This window comes from Chrysemys picta, chromosome 13 (assembly GCF_011386835.1).
Source record: "Chrysemys picta bellii isolate R12L10 chromosome 13, ASM1138683v2, whole genome shotgun sequence".
Taxonomy (NCBI): Eukaryota; Metazoa; Chordata; order Testudines; family Emydidae; genus Chrysemys; species Chrysemys picta.
The window spans coordinates 52,054,556-52,068,285 of NC_088803.1; the positions used below are offsets into that span (position 1 = coordinate 52,054,556).

The 13,730-nt window shown below is 50.5% G+C and overlaps 1 protein-coding gene and 1 long non-coding RNA gene across 3 annotated transcripts in view; one reads left to right on the plus strand and one right to left on the minus strand.

Annotated features, from left to right (window-relative positions):
* The window catches only part of LOC122173255 (uncharacterized), a 48,001-nt gene that overhangs the window by 26,840 nt on the left and 7,431 nt on the right, over positions 1–13,730 (plus strand). The gene's annotated exons all lie outside the window — the stretch shown is intronic.
* STK35 (serine/threonine kinase 35) overlaps positions 7,454–13,730 on the minus strand; it is a 31,508-nt gene continuing 25,231 nt past the window's right edge. For both annotated transcript variants that reach the window (XM_065566262.1, XM_065566261.1), the window contains one exon: positions 7,454–12,856. The gene's annotated coding sequence lies outside the window, so the exon portion shown is untranslated. The remainder of the gene's footprint in view (positions 12,857–13,730) is intronic.

The following is a 13,730-nucleotide window of genomic DNA, read 5'->3' on the forward strand; positions in this document are numbered from 1 at the left end:
TCCACCCTTCCCAAACACCACGTTCACATCATTCATATGGCCAACGGGGCCACGAGCTGGTGGGGTGCGCCGATGCCCGTAATTGCAAAACTCTTCAGCTGTGTCATGGGCCCTGTCCTGCTAAGAAGTACTGGAGATTTTCCATTTTGTTCTAGTGTTGGGGAGCAGGGGGAGGGCTTGTGGATTTGATTATATTGGTTTTCCTCTGCTTTTAGCATGAGGTTCCACAGAGCCATGGGCTACAGCCTGGTGATGGCTGACACCTTGCGTGGCCAGGGGGTGGGTGTCATGCCCTTTTCTATGGATTGTAGCAGTGTAAGTAGATCCGGAAGGGCTCGGGTGACCAGATAGCAAATGTGAACAACTGGGAGAGGGGTTGGGGGGTAATAGGAACCTATAGAAGGAAAAGACCCCAAAATCAGGACTGTCCCTATAAAATCGGGACATCTGGTCACCCTAGGAAGGGCTCTATGATCCAGCCCTGCCAAGCGGTGGTGCTGGGTGTGCAGGCTGCTAACCTGGTGGCATTCAGCACTGGGATGGCCCAGGCTGTCGTAGGTCAGCAGGGTGGAATGGACTGGTAGGTGGCATCTTCTTCCAGCCCAAGGGGCTCCATGGAGATCCATTGGGCAGGTTTAACCCCCACCCCATTCCCCAGGTGAGCAGTGCAGCTCTCCTCAGAGTCGTGCGACTGCATGTGCAGGCCTGGTGCGAGCGATGCTCTATTAAGCTCGCTCAGCTCAGTGCCTGAGCCTTGTCTCTCTCTGCGCCTCACTGGGGCTGACAAGGCCCATTCAGGCCTAGTCGGGCTGAATGAATCCATTTTAGATCAGTGTCGGGCGCGATTACGGAGGACAATGGTGATGGGGTCTGTTCGGGGGAGCCAGTGACTGTGGCGGTTTGCGTTCTCTGGGCCGTTTCAGTTCCCCAGGGCAGGGTGGGGGAGTGGGTAGGAAGCGCGTTCAAAACAAAACCGTGGAGGTCTCTGGGATCGGGCTGGTGCCCGATTACATAAGGTGGCTGTATTGCTAGCTGCTGTCAGCTGTTATGCAAGTGCTTGAGCTGCGTCATGTGGCTCCTTCTCTCTCTGGGGCTCTGAGCCATGCCCCTGCTAACCTGGATAGCCAAGAATGCTGCCTGGTATCTGCAGAGGAACCTGGGTTTGCCTGTCGCTGACATTAGGATCTCGGGGGAGGGGAGTGGGGCGCAGAGCATTGTCCTCACTAACTACAATGGTCTGCGCCCACTGGCCCCTGAAAAGCCACCTACTGAGCGTCCCTGTGATATCTGAGAGCTCTTCTGTGCGGGGGTTATTTGGCACTTGCTGTGGGAGGCAGCTGACTGTCTGGGCCTTCCCAATGGCAGACCATTAGATCGGGACTGGGGAGAGCTTTGTTTTCATCTCTGCCACGGGCCTGCTGGGTGACCGTCCCTGCTGCCGTCCACCCAAAACATGACTCCGTCTGGTGTCTTCATTACATGGAGGGTTTCACCCCTTTCACTTCACTTAGGGTCTGTCTTCACTGCAGTCGCGGTGTGTGACTGCAGCAGGTAGGCAGACCCTCGATCGCTCTAATCTAGCTAGCGTGGCTCCCAATAGCCGTGAAGCCATGGCGTGTAACCTGCCCTGGGCCCTCGGGAAGCTAGCTGGTGCTGCAGGCTGGGCTGCCATAGCTAGCCAGATTCACCGAGCTGGGGAGCTTCTCCACATGCTGCAATTGCACGTCTGATTGCAGAGCAGACGCCCCTGGGTGAAATTCCCTGCCCCGTGTTATACAGGAAGTCAGGTTAGAGGATCGGAACGGTCCCTTCTGGCCCTAAAATCCTATGAACTTGGGTGTTACTTTCAGTCCTGAATGTTGCTGCGTTGCCAGTTGAAAACGGCATTCACTGGCTTCTCCCCTCTTTCCCGGCTGTTGGAGTTGTCCTGTGCCGGTCTGTGGCAGCAATTCCAGAACGGTTCATACAACAGCAAACCCCCGAATAGCCACTGACTAGAGTGACTCGATCTCCAGCAATCTAGACCGAGATGGAGGTGCTGGTTCAAGCCCCGTCCCTCCCTGCATAGCTCCGTAGGTATTGTGATGCTCTAGCTCTTAGCAGAGCGGTAGCTGCACTGTCTCGATCCTATTCCCGAGTGCTGCATCACTCGGAAAGAATGGTTGGTTGGGCGCTCTAGTGCTGAGAATGGGGCCAAGAATCCGGACTCCTGGGTGTTCTTTCGAGCTTTACCACAGACTTGCTTTGTGACCTTCATGGAAAAGTGCACTTACACTTCTCACCTGCAACATGCGTGTCTCTGAGTGCACGGGTCAGAGTTGCATGTGCTGCATGGTGTATCCCTGGAGGTGCATGCACCTGGCTGCACACCTGCTTAAAACTGTGGCCCCATCACGGCTAACCTAGGCATAAAAACCCTGCTGGAGGGGAGGGAGGGGGTGGTACTAAACTCATGGATGGTGCTATGATTCTTTAAGAGCCCCACAGGAAAGCTCCTATCGAGTTGCAAGCCGTGTCTGTCTGTGGTGGAGGATTGTAACGTTGGACCAGTCCCTCCCCTAGTGCAGGGAGAAGCAGTGCGGCTCTGGGTGTGCCAGGAACGCAGGGCCAATCTGGCTGCGTGGAAGGAGGGGGGCTTCTGGATTGAACTGTGGTCTTGTGCTAGAACGCGTGAAGCTGTCGGGAGCCAGCACTTCCCAGAGGAAGCTGTGATAGTGCAAGTGCTGGCACTGGCAATGTGATCAATGCCCAGGTTTGGCGGTGCCCACCATGCATGGGAGTGGGGTGTCTGGCTGTCTTTCGCTTGCTTCCACTCCAGGCTTAAGTTCTCCTGGCCCATGTGTCTGACTGCAGGGGAGGGAGCAGAGGGATTCTGCAGAGTAAACAATCTGTTTTGTAGCTATTGAAGCCGTAACTGTTTGGGGGGGTGCATTGTTGTGGCTTTGAGCCTAGTGCTTTCCTGGGGCTGCACAGCAAACCACGCAGGCCCCTCTTATTAATGAACAGTAGATGGGGGAGGGGGAGGGAAAGCAGAGCATCACACCACTGCATGATCTCCCCCCTCACCTCCACAGGCCCCCCGGCTCCAGGGAAATGTACCCTGAGCTCCTCGTTGAATGGCTGGGATGCTCCGTGCCTTGGCCTGTATTGTACCTGGTGTGGAGAGAACAAAGCTGCTCATAACCTCAGCAGTTTTATCCCGATGCCCGAGGTGATGGAGTGTGCCAGGAAAAAGCATTACAGGGAGTCACTGGCCTGAGTGCGTGTAAGCCTCAGTCCACCTGGCCTTTCTGGGACTGCAGAGTTCCCAGCTGGGCTGACACAGCCTTTCATCCTTCCCTGGCAACTGCACTGACTACCGGGGGCTGCGGGGTAAGACTCTAACAGCCGTGGCCTGCTGCATGCGGTGGCTGGTCTAGCCTGGGCATTTCTCTAAGTGGAACACCCAGTAATGTTAGCTCGATGCCACGATGAGGGATCAGCAAGGTGGTCGATTTCTGAGGGGGTCTGAAGATAGAGAAGCTGACCTGGTCACGGTATTCAAATCTCAGGGTCTGATTCTCGCATGAACCTGGGCTGGGATGGCTCATGTGAGCAGTGGTTACCAGATGTGTCCTCTTTAATTAGAATCCTTCCCCTTCCCCAATATTTACTGGATTCAGTCCATTCTCCTTCTGTCCTTAAAGAGCCACATGGCCAAACCAAGAGCTGTTATCGAAAACTTTAATTAAAAAATGAAAGCATGATGCTGGCTCTGGCTTAGGGGTAAAAGCCATTTCTGGGGCCAGAAAACACAAGACTGAGCGTATTTCAATAACAGGTGACATGTGAAGCACAAAAACAAGCTGAGCTAAGGCCAGAATGCCCTGGGGCTGTAGGGAGCAGCCAGCAGATGTTTTGACTAATCGGCTACTATGCTGCATACAGATTGTGGGCTTCCACCCCAGAGCTGGCCGCATAACCGTGGTGCTGTATGGACTATGCGCGGTTTGTGCTTTGTGAGCTTTCGGCATGACAAGTGCTGAGAAAACGGAGCTGTTAAAGAAACCGCTCTCTAAAAGTATGCTAAATGGTAGAGTACCAGGTCCGACACATTATATAAGGTCCTGGCTGTGGGCGTGGGCACGCATGTGCACTCACTCTAGCATATTTCAATTGATTTAACCTCCTATCCCCCAAACGGCAGGATCTTGCCAAACTCTGGTAACAGGCTGGGAGTGACAGCTCTAAAACTCCATCCAAGTTACACAACACAGGGAACAAATGGACTTATGCTAGGGCTGTGATTGATCTGTCAGGATGGGAGACCAGATCCCTTCAAGACAGGGTGGGGAGCTGGAATCCCGACTGTCTGTATTGCCCTGAGCCTCAACGTCTGAGTAAGCAGGGTGGAGAAAAAGCATCAACTAGACAACTGTGCCTTTATATGGGAGTCTAATAACAAGACTTGGCCTAATGCTTGGCTTTCCTCTTGGGTCGCACAGGTCTTCTAGAAAACGTTTTCCCAACCTGCCATGATGTTTCTTTTCCAAATCTGAGCTCAAGTTAAATCACAGCAATAGTTGAAGGATCTGAGACGAGGCATATCAAGCTGGGCCTTGTCCAAATATCTGCCTAACACTTCTCCTTTCCCCCCCTCCCCCCTCCAGTTTCGAGTGGCTGCAGTAATCCGCTCTTCCTGTCCTGAACCGTTGCCGTGTGTTAAACATCCACCCTGGAAGTGACTGCGCTTTTTTTTTTTTTTAAGCCATTGCCATATGGTTTGTGAAGTGCTTGGGGCTCATTCAAGTTTAAAGGTGATCAGTAAATTTGAGATTATGAATAGAACAGTCAAGACCGCTTTCAGAATTTAAATGTGAATCTCCCCCCCCCCTCCCCCCCCCAAGTCACTTTGGTGCTACTCACATCTATTGGTGTGGTTTTATTTTAGAATAAGTGTAAAAGGGTCTGGTTTTGTGCTGACCTTGATCTGGGAGCAGCAGAGGAAACCAAACGCACTGAACCATTACACTGTCTTTCTCCACACGCTATCAGGCCTGGTCTACCCCATGGGGGGGATCGATCTAAGTTACACAACTTCAGCCACATGAATAACGTAGCTGAAGGCGACGTACTTAGACCTACTCACCGCGGTGGCTTCACTGCGCTGAGTCGCCTGCTGCCGCTCCCCCGTCGACTCCGCCTGCGTCTCTCGCGGTGGTGGAGTACAGGAGTCGACGGAAGAGCGCTTGGGGGTCGATTATCTCGTCTAGACTAGACGCAGTGGATCGATGGCTGCCCACCAATCCAGGGGGTGGTGGAGACCTACCCTCAGAACACTCACAGCTGGGTCTAACCTGCCTTGGTGGCATCCATTTTAAAAGGCCAGCAGAGGAGCCGCTGGGCCTCTTGCATGAGTTCACTGCTCCAGGAATGAAAGAAATGAGCTCTCTTCTCTGCAGCAGCAGGAGCAGGCTCCGTGGGCGTTGAGGGCGTTCAGCATCTCGTAGGATACCGGCCTTTTAAGCTCCCTCTGTCGAAGGCGGAGTTCTGTGACATAGGCCAACTTGCCCCCTCTGCCTTTGGCAGGTAGCGGTCTGCAGGTCTGTTACTGAAATGCATCCCCCCGCCCCCCGCAAGGCCTGTCTGCCTAGGGTCATGCTACAGAGTTTGCTGAAGGTTCTCTAGCTCAGGGGGCCCATGGTACTTACTCCCTAATTTCCTTGAACCTTGTGTATGTGCTTGCACCTGCCCAGAGATGGGAACCGCTCCTGGATCGTCATGCAGTGTGTTGTAAACAATGATGCAAGGTGCAGGCTGATGACTTGGGCCCAGTTCCAAGATGTCCTATTTACTTTTTAGCTAGTCCCACTCACCCATGGACAGGGGTGGGCAGGATGAGAAGAAGCCACTTATGTTGATTTCCCTGCAGCTGAAGCAGAACTTTGATTCCTCCCGGACACAGCGTAGGGGGAGGGTGGCTTCAGAGCAGGTAGAGAACAAGTACTGCAAAAAGATGCGTCAAACTCCTCCCTTCTGTGAATCCTCTGGGTTAGGCTACAAATGATAGTCACCCCTGGTGATTAGATCAAGTCATTCCACCGCAGGGACAGGCCACTTCCCCTCCAACCTCAGACTGATACTAAGCTGTGAAGAGAATTTTCTTCAGCTTCTATTTCTGGTGTAACCTTTGACAGCATCCTCCGCCTGTGATCTCTCCATTGCGGTAGGGACGCCGTGCGGCTGGCCCAGGATGTCTAGCCGCACTCGGAGCGGGAAGGGCTTCTCTGCAAACTGGCTTCCCGAAGTAGCTCTGAGGAGAGGAACGTGCCCTCTCCTGTGTTCGTGTTCTCCTTTGCTGCCCGTCTGTGTAAGAGACGGGACCTCTCTGGAGCAGCAGAGCCTATTTCAGAATGTCCTTAAGCAGGTGTGAGTCCAGCTCTTCACCTCTACTGTAAGGGGCATCCCAGACATAAAACCAGTTTAGGTCAGCGCTCCCAGAGCTGCTCGTGGGGGTCAAGAGTGCTCAGCAGAAGCGATGTTACCTTTATGGCCCCAGCCTAAGGAGTCCTTTCCCAAAGGAAGGTTAGACAAGCCCTGAAGCCTCTCTCAGGGTGAGAAGTCGTGGCTAGCTTAACCCAATGCCCTCTGCAATGGGGGAGCAGGTGAACTTTTAAACAAGCGCAACCTCAAGCCATTTTAGCCTCTGAGTTTCTTTAGTTGTTAACATGGCACCATTAGCTGCAGCCCCATTCACGCTCTGCCTGCCCTCTGCAGCTTGACCCCAGTCTGCCAACGTTTCCAATGACGCAATCGAATTTAAGGCCCTGCCTTTCAGCCTCCTTCTCAAGGCCCAGAGCAGGAGACCCTCTCTTGGAAGAAGTGAAACAGAAATAAACGGCCAAGATCAAGGCTTCTGTTTCAGCCAGAGCTCTAGCTGCAGCCCGCAGGAGCATGGGCTGTGCTCATCACCTTGGTTAGGGTTTCTTTGATTTGCAGGTTGCACCTTTTGATCCTTACAATGGAAAACCCTTTTCCCGGCTTGCTTTCACATGAGCACTATATTGTACGCTCTTGTCCCTCCTTGCTCTAAGACCTTGGGAATCGCAATGGCACAGGTGGCTGTAACAGGACAGAGGCAGAAGGGTAGCCTTGCTCCTGTCTTTCCCTCTCTTTCTAAATGCCATGGGGACTGATAGCTCAACCCCCCCGCCCCCCATTCTCTGGAGAGAGGAGCTGCAGGTTCTTTCACTTCACAGCTCTGGGAGATGCTACTTTCATGTCTTAGGAACTCCTTGCCCATTTCTCTGCGGGAGCTTGATGCTGGAAGACTCCTTAAGAGGAAGTCAAAGAACAATCCTGACCCAGCCTCTGCTGTTCTTTGAGACCATGGTGTGTGCTGCTGTTCCAAGACTCCCTTCTCTGAACAATATATTGCAGCTGGAAGGCTGAAAACAAAGAAACAAATCTCACGTTTCAAATTGAGTATGGCTTTTCAACCCCATCAAATAGCTTTATTCACACAAACGTCTCTTAATTTACAACGCCTCTGCCATTCATACACATCAGGGTATCCACAGTGTTCAAGGAACTTAAATACGTCTCATACCAACCCAAGTAAACCAAGTACAAAAAATATTTATATAAAGTTCACACATAGGTCCTAGATTACCAGCTTCTGTGCAAAAAAGAAAAATACAGATTTATTAACTAGTATCATGAAGTAACTTTAGTTTGGAGTCTGGGTTTAAGCCTTCCCACTCTACCTAGTTCAGGAGAGAAGCTGCATTAAATATCCAATCACCAATCCCTCTGGGAGCCACACCTTAGAGTTAAAAGCATTGAGACGGCAAACTGCAGGAAGATGGAATTTGTCAGGTTGCAGTTAGAAGAGGCCACTTCCTACTGTGCTGTTCACCCTGCCTCCCCTCCCGCTCTGACTCTAAAAAGTGTGAAAATGCTTTTAGACCAGAATGGGGTAACTGCTTTGTCACTGGTTGTTTCAGGAAAGTGGCAGGCCGTCATTTCACACTGCAGTCATGGAAACGGGCAGCACAAGGTAAGCAGGCCCCAGTTTACATAGGTAACAGCTAGCACTGTAGTGTAGAGAACAGAACAGCCTATGCAATGATTTCCAGGAACTATGGCTAGGGGCGCCAGCCGGAGATGGATTGCTTGCAACATGGAAGGAATGGATAAATCTGAATGCCAAGTAATTTGCTTTGTTCAGCCACACAAACTAGTGTTGCCAAGCATCAGAAGAAACACAAAGTCCAGCTCCAGGGGACTGCAGCCAAGCCTCAAATCTGAATTGCTTCAATAAAAAGACCGGGGTCTCCAAGAAAGTTGGTTGGCTACAATGCAATATGTAGTACACAGCTTGAGGGGAATTTGAGCAGCATGGGCTAGATCCAGCTACAGATGACGATGTAGGGGTGGATGCTGAAGAATGGGGTAAGTGCTTGATTGGTCTTCTAGAGAAAAGTCTCTGAAGGGCACCACCCCAACTCCAGAGGGAAAGGGAGATTGGCTTTACCACAACAGTAACACCAGTAGCCCCTGGGAAGGGTTTTCCTAACATGCTTTGGCAGTGTGGTTAGAGGAGGAAGCCACACAAAGCAGCAATGTGTTCCCCACTATCATGGCCTTTGTATATTAAACTTAGTATATTTGGATTTGTTTTGCCTCCATTGCAGCTGGCTGTTCTCTTTGCAGCTGCACCATGTCCCTGGGCAGGCTTAAACCCAGAGTAGATCCTGCACATGGAGAAGATTTACACCAATGAGGAATTCCACAAAGATGGTAACTTTAACGAAAGTCTCTTATTGCTCCACACAGGCTCTGGGAGCCTCCTGATATGTTACGGAGCTGGATCCTGAGGAGTAAAGGAAGACTAAAGGGGGGACCACTGTCTAGCTGTCACCAGCCCCTCTGAACCTTAAACACAGCAGCAGGAGAACACCGGGGAAGCTAGTCTGACTCCTTCTCTAACCAGCCTACTGAGCCCATCTTACGGAATACAGCTGTGGTATTACAGCCAAGCCCGTGTTGGTGTGATGCTGGAGGTGCAGACCTCCATTGCAGGTTGATGTAGCTAACGCATTTCAAAGTTCTCCAGGAACGTGGCTAGTTCCCCTCACCCCCACTGTAAACAGGATATTTAGAAGTAAACAATTTTTAATACGATCCTATAACATGGACAGGGCCATGCCATCTGTTCTAGCAAAAACCTGGCTCGTGAGAGCGAGCCTCAAAATCAGTGGACTTTCCTTGGTAGGAGCCCTCAACTCTCCCCACTCTGGTTAGGGTTAGACCTCATAACAGCTAGAGTTGTCCCTCCAGGGTCAGTTTTTAGTTCAGTATCAAGCGTGGTCAGTCAGAAATCAGGAGCCACTCTTGTATGAATATGAGCTGCAGAGACCAGGCAGTCCTGAGCCTCCGCTTTAGCTCCCCTTTTCCCAGAAGCTGGAATTTCCCCAGCTGCAAAGCCTTATGCCAAAAATGTATACGAGGGGGGAGACGGTTCCGCCAGCAGCAGCAAGGTGGAGGAGCTGGGCAGGAAGATGATGTCAAGCAAGAGGAAAGAGATGCCCCTCCCCAGAAAGCTTTATGTCCTTGCGAAAGCTGCAGGTTTAGAGCTAATCCCTCTTTCGATGCTGTTGCCCTAGGATGAGTTGGGCAGGGCCCAGAGGATTCAGAGGTGAGGTGTGGGGAGACACCACTACCTGTAAACTGTAGGACTTCCTCACTAGTCTAGTGAACGTGGAGCACTCTGCAGCAAAGCCACCACCGGCAGGAAAGCAAAGGAGAGAAGCATCTTTAGACTGACAGAAACGAAAGGAGAAATGACCCAACTGGCCAAAGGCTAGCAGCCCTAGAACTCTTCCTAGGAAGTGTTTTCTAAAGCCTATAAGGCACTACGGTCGATCTAGCTAACGTCACGCTGGTTTCAAAACACATCTGCAATGCAAAAGCTGAAGTGGAAATGTGAGATCTGAAGGTGGGTGGAAGTCAGGGCAGGGCTGAGAGGGTGACTTTACACTAACCAGGTGGCTAGCCACACGCTCTGCCAGCAGTGCATTTAAGTCGGGGCGTAGTCAGGGCTTCACTGAAGTTTCCAGAGAGGGGAAGGGGGCACTCATGGATATCTAACGAAAAGGATTCCTTAGTACCTCCTCTGCAGGTGAGGACTTGAAGCAAGTGGCACTCCCTCTGTTTGAAATCTGCCTCCCCACCCATACAGCGGTGCTGGAGAGAGCACACAGCCTCTGAGGGAGTAGCAGACCTGGAAGCCTCTGGTGGGTGATGGCTTAAATCTTACTGGAGGTGGTAAGCAGGTTAAATGGAAAGTTCTGAGACAAGCACCCTCTAAGTCAAAGCAGCTCTCCTAGGAGTCTGCCTGGAAGTTGCCTTCGGTGCCATAACCTCTCCCTTGGGCTTCCTCCTGGCATGTGTGAGCAGGTGCGTTCTAGCCATGGATGTAGCCATAGCAACCAACAGTTGCAAAGGCTGTACTGAGGAGCCCTGCTCTTAGAGCCTGGCGTCTGCTGTCAGTCGTCCCATCCATGCACAGCTAGCATGGGTTCAGGGCCCAAAGCGAGCGTTGAAATACAAGCTGGAGACTCTCGGCCTAAGCCAGGTGTAGTTAATACAGTCTTGGACTTGGGGGAAAGAGCCTCTGCCTGCAGGAAGCAGCCGGATGTAGACAGTCACGTGGAAGACCAGTTCTATTGTGAACAGGAGTGCAGGAGTATTGGGGTGCTTCTAAAGAACATGGGTCAGGAAAACAGCAAGGGGGATGGACAAACAACGGGCAGAACAGCACGTAAACCTGTGTTATGTTTCAGTGCACCATGTGACGGATGAGGGGCTTCCAGTAGTGAGAAAATCCACCCCTTCATTACCCCCCCTCCCCCCCTCGGAGTATCTTAGATGCTGCTCAACAGCCCCGCTAAGCTGGGAATCAAACGTAGACTAACCAAACTGAACAGACAAGTTACAAAGCCAGACAGTCCTCTCTGGTTGATAACCAAACCCAAACGTCCTAACCCCAAATAACCATCTTGGGAAGAAGTGAGGGTATTTCAGGTCTGACTGTGGCTATCCACAGCACAGAGAAGCATCTCAGGGGGGTTTGCAGGAAAGAGCGACTGGGTCCCATTCGTGGGCTTGTGCTATGCTGGTTACGGTCTCTGTGTGAAACCTTCAAAACACAAGGTGTTTAATCAGGTGGGGGGAGCACATAACGACAACTCTATGCTACTGCTCTGCTATTCCCCTAATGCACAGCACAACCTTCCTGGTAAGGTGCCCCCCAAATCTTCTCTGGTCACTGCATTCAAGCTCAGCAGAGGTGTCAAGGCTTACAGGTTTTAAAAAACAAAACTAGACACCATCCTTAATCTAGCCCTAATGGAGTTATTGCAGCCTCCTTCACTTTTATGGGATGGTACAGCATACCGAGTAGACAGACAAGTAGCAAGCGGGCGCACAAAAATGTCAACAAAGAGAAATAAGACTGAAGTGTCCGCACAGACAGCAGGCCTGTTACTCCTGTGACGATCCTGTCTGATTAGCTCAGCAGGGCCCTTCTCTAATTGTGAAGCCAGTCACATCCTACCAATACTTCGGTAACCGGGTGAGAGATTTAGTCTGGAAGCACAACTCGTGTCTCCTGGACCCGTATCTCAGCAGGGGTTTGCAGCAGTTTGGGGAGACATTTCTAGCGTGTGTAAGAAATCACAGGGTAAAAGGGTGCTGTGCTTTACGCTGAGCAAGGTCTAAAGCGCTACTCAAACCATCACACAGAGTCAGTCCCAGAATGTCAGTGCGGCTCCAAATGCAGGCCAGGAAACTTGAGATTCCCACCTCCTTACCCCTACATCCCACTGACCAAGCCTGGCCAGCATTCTCCTTGCCCTTTGGAGACCACAGTTATTGCACAAAGGGCAAACAGGCTTCTGCAGGAGCCTTGAAACCATACAGTGAGTGACTAGCGGTCCGGCCCCCCTACCTCCAATACTGCCAAGTCCTTCACAGCTGAAGTTTGGCACAAGTGACTTCAGATCTTTTTTTTCAGCTACGTTCTGCTTTTGTCATATACATCCACCCTACAGTTCAGTTGGTCACCTGAAAAATCTGTCCCATCCACTCCACAGGCCCATTACAGAATTAGTCTCTCAGCTGCCAAATTCCACAGCGGACCTTTTTTATTTGGGTGCGGGGACGACAAGGCTCTTTCCACTACAGCACCGATCTTGCCTAATCAATTTCTCTTCCATTTCGTTAATTTTGCTACCCTACTCTAATGTCACTTGCTTTATAACCTGGGCAGCACCTGCCTGTTAAGGAGCCATCAGGTTCTGAGCCACATGACTGTTTGTTTCCAACATGGGGCTTCAAAGACTTTACTTTTTCTACAATCTCCCAACTACAGAGCAAGCCCAGTGAGCTTCTCTCCCCTAGATAAAGAATATTAACTTTAAAAAACAAACTTGGGCACATCCGGACTTTGAGCCTTGGTACTTGTCAGCAGCTGAGGGAATGCTTTGCAGAGATTCAAATTCCAATCAGTGTTGGTAAAAAGACACAAGTCTTTCCCAGAAGACCCTGTAGCATTCTAGTTGAATAACAAGGCTGAAACGGTGGGGGAAAGGGGTGGGGATGTGGGGGAAGAGAAACCTGTTGTTCTTGACCTCATTCAATAGTCTTGTAACCAACTGGGCTGCAAAGATTCTATTCTTCTGAAATCTCACGTGACCAAAACAAACGGAAAACTTCCCATTCCCAGAGATCCTGTTGTCAGGTGATCTTCAATACCGTCTTCTTCCCTCTGTGCATGTAAGTAATGGAGATTGTAGGTCCCTGGTAAATAAACCTAGAAAAAAAATAAAAAACAGATCAGATATTGTCATTGGTTCACTCACCAGGCTAGGGGCTGTACCTGGAAAAATGTAATGTCTTGAAAGCCTCTCCACTGGCTGGCCAAAATGGCTAGCCCTGACAGTGAGAGATATCGGACCTTTCAAATCCTCTCATTCTGCTCACCTTGCTTTCCCACCTCCCTGCATTTCACTTGCACCATTTTTACCTGCCAGTTGCTGATAGATTGTAAGAATTGGAAATTAAGGCTTCACACCGATTGGAATCAGCTATTCCAATTTGCTTTCATCTACTATAAAGCAATGGCTTCTAGTGGCATAAAACAGTAGTTGCTTTAAAAAAAAAATCAGACAAATTCAACTGGGAAGGGAAAAGTAAAGTGGTAATAGAGTGAATGGATTCTGAGATCAGACACTTGGTAACTGGCCATGGGTGGAACTGACTGTAGATGCCACTGCAGAGAGATTTAAGTATATAAGTACTTGTTTCCAGTCCTGATTAGTCTGAAATATTGGTCTTTGAAACTCACACATCCCTCAGCCTAGCAATGTTCTTGTCACTGATCCAGGACTGGCTAGAGCAGGTCTGGACCTCAGAATGTTGTTTTTCTTCTCCAAAACATATTCACAGCTAATCAATGTATTAATCTTGGCAACATGCTATTTATACATGGCCCAAACTGTGTTCGAGCACTGAGCTCAGTCACTTAACCATGCATAACACCACATTCTATTTAAGTAATGTAGCTACATCCTAAAAGGGGTCTGCCATGGTGTGCTGGAGGAGTAGCTATTAAGACATGAAAGCACATTTTCCAGAGGCTCCATATGACGTGTTCATGAGCATGCCCATTTAAAAACACTTTCAAC